Source organism: Pinus tabuliformis, chromosome J (assembly GCF_031772625.1).
Source record: "Pinus tabuliformis cultivar Carrire ecotype Pingquan chromosome J, CPIR1, whole genome shotgun sequence".
Lineage (NCBI taxonomy): Eukaryota > Viridiplantae > Streptophyta > Pinopsida > Pinales > Pinaceae > Pinus > Pinus tabuliformis.
This window is the reverse complement of record NC_142295.1, coordinates 1,468,713,359-1,468,719,124: the sequence shown is the minus strand read 5'-3', so window position 1 is coordinate 1,468,719,124 and position 5,766 is coordinate 1,468,713,359. Positions and strand designations below refer to the sequence as shown.

General features: G+C 36.3%; 1 non-coding gene across 1 annotated transcript; it reads right to left on the bottom strand.

Moving 5' to 3' along the window:
* Positions 1–372: 372 nt before the first annotated feature.
* On the bottom strand, positions 373–475 carry LOC149232909 (U6 spliceosomal RNA). The gene has a single exon (XR_016248576.1). It is a non-coding gene; the product is annotated as a U6 spliceosomal RNA (small nuclear RNA).
* Positions 476–5,766: the final 5,291 nt, after the last annotated feature.

The window sequence follows — 5,766 nt, the reverse complement described above, 5'->3', positions numbered from 1 at the left end:
TTTCTGGAGGAAGTGAGATCTCTGGGATATCATCGAGTTTCTTAACGAATTTCACCGCTTCCACATTTTTCTTCTTAGCCAGCCCTTCCAGAAGCCGGCTGAACGCCTCAGCTAAGGAGATCGTCGACGGAGGAGGAGAAGAAGGGGCATGGGGGGTGCCCAACACCTCCATGGATGCTAAACCAAGCTTTTTAGAGCTCTTGGGCAAATCAATCAGCCATGGCCAGGCCGACCGCAGGGATGAGAGGGGCCTCGCGCGGATAGACCCGTGGTAGATGCAGGCTCACATGCAGACAGTAGGATGCGCAGGGAGTGGGCTCAAGAAAGGCCGAGCAGGGCCGAGGAGTAGCACTCAGAGTAATCGCAGGATCCAAAAATTTGGACCATTTCTCGATTTTTGTATGTCATCCTTGCGCAGGGGCCATGCTAATCTTCTATGTATCGTTCCAATTTTATCGGATGTCTCTGAAGAGACGTTAGTTACATGTTAGTTATTTCAATTATTTACCAATAATTAATAAAAGTAAAGAATTGTATCTAATTATAACTATCTCTTTATTATTTAATTCATACATTTTATAATTTCCTTACTATTTAAACTTCTCATAATACTAAATTTATTATCAAAATACTTCCAAATTAAAATAATTATAAACTTAAATAATAAAACATTCCAATCCTAAACTAAATCAATCACATCAACTTTAATAATTTTAATAAAATTAGAAAGGTGGATGCTTTGTGACTATGGTTTCAATTTAATTTCTCGCATCAATAAAAGTCCTTTTAATATGTCAAATAAGTGAAAGTTGTTGAAAATGTATAAATGAAAATATACAATAATGAAAAAGGATTTTCCATATTTAGCCATTGGGTGGGATGCATAGAGCCTACAATAATTGATAATTTCTATACAATACCTCTTTGACAATGTAAAAATATGACATGTGTCTATAGAAATTTAGGAAGATGGTATTTAAGTTATTTGAAGGGACAAATGATCACATAAATTAGTAAGGCTAGTATCCTCTCAACATGTTGTCGCGGGTCTCCATTCTAAGAGCACTAAAAAAGGGTTTCTTTGTAAGGGACACTTGATATTATAAGGCCCTTAACTAGATCCAGACAAACCGCAATGAGAAAAAATATGTCCAAATACACAAACGAATCCTAACAATGCATAATCCATCCAAACAAATGCCCTTGAAGGAAAAAACGAGCTTAAGAAATAAGAAACCTGTGCTACTTGGTCACAAGCCGAGAACCCATCAGGATTTGGTTGGCAATTGAAGCTCTACCACACATCTCATTAAGGCTAGCTCCAAAGACGATCATATTCCCAGAGTCATCAAGCCGCATGGACCAGAAACCTTTACCAAACATACTAGTCTACTAGAGATTTTGCGACCCTAGTTGGAGAGTGAGGTCACCATCCTATGAGAAGACTAAGGTGTGGTTTTGAACAAAGTTCACCTGCAAGCACGAGAATGGCCATGTTATCTCGGGGTCTCTGTAGGTCACCCTGCCCAGTGGCCGACCTGAGGGGCACACACAGATATAATAGTAGTCAACCATTACTTATTTTGAGTTATCGACATGTAATGTTCACTCGCCTCTTAGAGGTTGCCCCCTCGAAGAGGCAAGTGAACATTGTATTATGCTTCTGAAGAAAAAATATCTTTGTAGATTGTCTCATTTTATGTGATATTTCTGTGTTTGACGCCATAATGTTTTGTATTTCTGGTATTCTAGTTTTAACATTCCACTTCTTGGCCTTATTTTCCTTGAACTTAGGAGCTATATTTGGTAGTTTATCATTGCTTCCCTTGCTTAGATCTCATTTTTCACTAGATTCTAAGAAGACATTGTCCCTTTCATATGTAATGAGTTCATGGGATTTGGAAATTTTTATTGTGCCAATATTTATTACCTTATCTTTCTCATGTACTAGACACTTAATAAAAGTATCGAATGTGGGAATCCTTTATTTTTCTCTAGTTACAAGCATGACTATGTGGAAAGTGGAGACAAATATAGCATATTTAGGACCCAATTTTGAAAATATGGCAAGAATTAACTGGCTTTCTTTCATGAATTTCTTGATTCCATATTATTTCAATTGGAGTAACAAGGATTTTTTGTAACACTCCCTACCACTCCCTTGGAATTTTCTAGGCTGGTGGGAGATGTTACTTTTAACTAACCCAACATCTATGGCCTCATTATGGAAATGGGGTTACAAAATTTGGTCTTTCCCAAAGTTAGAATAACTAAATTTGGATAACACCATTGCATCTAACTCATCAAGATATTTCTAGTTATATATTTTGTATCTTAACTTGACCTCTAGATTGAGCGATATGCCCCTTTAAAATATAAATATTTAGGTAGTTCCATGTGGCACCCGCATGGCCAATGGTAAGACCCTACATAGCTTGAATCCCTCATATGACCAACATAAATAGATTAATGACTTATATGAATACAGGCCCTTACCTCTCTAATAGTTAATAAAAGGGAAGGGTCCACAATTCTCAGTTCTACATCTAAACCCCTCACAGTTTTCCCTAGCCCATCTTGTTCATATGGCCACCTCTTTACATTAGCAACTGATATTAATAGGGATCATACCTTCCTTCTCAGAAGATAATGAGGGTGGGTTAGTCATCGCAGTATGTGGAGATCAACCTTAAGATCCCTCTCATAGGAATAGTTCTAGGAAGATGCGGCATGATCCATGGCACCACCTAGAAATCACGTAGTCCAACTCCATGTCACATGTCTCCTTTGTGTCTAGTTGACTTCATGCTAAGATTAAGGTGATGTCACCCTCCCACGTGGCATCTCCTCATGGTGCAACTTGTCATCCAAATATTTTCCTTTGGATACATAAGAGATGTTGGTTTTCCTACTACACACATTATTAACATGACACATCAACAACCTTGCCAAGTTATCCAAAAATCCCACATGGAGTCCATGTAGCTTTACCTGTATGTGGCATTTTCCACCTCATCGTACTTCATGCATCGCATGGGCTCTGATGCTTCATGAAAAACAATTTTTTTATGTTATTTAATGCTCCACCTTTTCATCTCCTAGGACACACAAATTTCTGTCAACTAGGTCAAATAAATCTCCATTTCCTGAAACATACATTTCTCCATCCTCTAGAATGTACATTCTCCCATCCCCCAATATGTAAAACTCTATCATTTTTCCCCGAGACATAAAAATTACATCAAGTAATAGAAATGTTCCCATCATGTGGCTTCCATCTACCACTACTTCTATCAACATGTGTCGTGTTCATAAATAACACTTTAAAACATCACCTAATAGTTGACCTCCATGGTAGCATGGTCATAGCCACATAGAATTTACATTGTCCTCACATTGAATTCCCAATCCATGTGGCACCATAATCCACTACCACGTACTATGTATATTCGTTTAATTCAACCTTCGAACATGTTGATACTAGTTTCCATGTTTCATTTCCATGACAACGGCACATCAGTGTATCATCCATGTCACATGTCCACATTGACCAATCGTTAAGGGCTTCAATCCTTTATTCACATGTAATTTATCACTTAGTAATAAGAAATACTTCCCATTTCACTTTGCACCTCCCATCATTAATGTAAATCCCCATGAAGCTAACACATAATACTTGGCATGACCCACATGGCAATAATTAACAACAAGGCCATTAAGTGGTTTATTTTGTAGGTGATTAGTGGTAAATATAATAGGTTAATAAAGCTATCCTCCCCCTTGCAAACTTCCAAATACCTTAATAAATCTAACAAGGCTTATTTAGACTCAATGCAAGCATCTTACCCTATGATGACCTGTATTTGAAGTATTAAGGAATTTGTGAACCCTCTCTTAGTATGAATCAATACTCAACACCCTAATCATGATAGGAATGCAACCTTCACTCTAATATAATCATTATATACATTAGCATAACCATGATGTGATAGATGAATTCATCATCATACTCTTTAATAGGTAAAAAAACAAAGCAAGCCATGGATAACGCCTCTCTGTGAACTCAAATGTAATAACATCATATTAAAAAACATTATAGATCTCGCACAATATTATCATATCTATTTATGAAATATTCATGAAAATATTAGTATTTCTTTACTAGGAAAGATGATTAGTAGTCTCAAATAGTCAAGGAATCATGAAATGTATATCATGCCAAACAATGTAAATCATACACAATAAGAACTTAACTTGTGCACATCAAGCATTCTGACAAGACCATGTAAGTAGATATTGTTGGGTGTGGAGACTGATTATCTTCTTGATTTAGAGGTATTTGTTTCAGCTGGATGTATACCCCAGGAAGACTGTACACCCTTCCATGCATGGGTTCAGGGGTAGCGACCACAAAGCTAAAAATAGATGTAAAATTGTTTTGTATCATCATTTCGAGTGAGAAAGTGAGAGGAGACTATGAGAGAGTGAAGAGGAAGTTATAACAAATTTGTTGTAGGTTGTATCTCTTCATTTTGTTGGATAATATAAAGGAATGACTATTTGTTTCTTTGTGGACATAGCCCAAATTGGGTGATCCACGTATATGTATGTCTCTCTTGTTTTCTATGTTTTTTGTGTTTGTGTTTCTACAATATTTTATGTGTTCTATTTTTCTGTAATAAACAATTATCTAACAGATCTATATCTCAAGAACATATCAACAACCACAAGGATCTACAAGTCTGTAAAAACTGTGAAAAAAATCTCGCATACACCTTAAGACGACTAGGAATAACACATTTCTCCATTCACAATCATGATATATTCATTATTGTAACCCATAATAACATCCTTCACCATTCACAGTGCGACATGAAAATATAAGTAAATACACTTACCTTTATAGCTTGAATGAATGGAAACTAAGGGGGGCTTCAACTCTCCACCCAATCATAGGCTAAGTACACTATAATATTTATTGTTATTCACCACCCCTAAGTCAGATAAAATGTTTAATAACTAAAGTTCACAAGGGAATTCACACCAATGCCAATCATTCTAATCGCGTAGTAATTTAGAGTTCACAGTGTTCCCACCCACTTACAAGGATTTTAGTGCCCATAGTGTCTCCATATACTAATTTATATAGAGAACCATAGCCCTCATGTCTCCCCCTACTCATGTAGGGATCTATAATACACACTACTTCCACCTACAAACCCTTGCAGGTATTCAAATTCATATTATCCACACAATCAAATAGGAATCAAGAGAATATAGTGTCCCACCCACTAACCTATAAGTATCTAAAAACAAAGTATCTCCATCTATATACCTCATTCCTATGCTTGAACCCCTCCTTAAGTTCCTTCCTTTTGTGAATTCACTTTAAAAATATTGTATTCTACTCTTGGCATGCTCCCTATGAGTGAACTATCTAATACATGCTTATACTTTGTAGTTGTAGAATGTTTGGATTCCATTCAAAACTATTGTATGGGATGAGAATTGTGGAAGGTTGAAACTCCATTGTTTCCAATAGCTCCAATCTTCAATACCTACAAATATATTGTTTATGCTCCTTCCTAGCTCCCATAGGCTTTGGCACCATGTGAAATTATAGCTGAGCCTACACATATAGGACATGTTTGAAAACAATCAACAAAACTTGAAAGGAAGGAAGAGAGAAAATTGATAGAGAAAAAAAATTAAAGAGTTATATTCATGGAAAAGAAAGATACGAGAGAATAAAATTGAATGCAATAT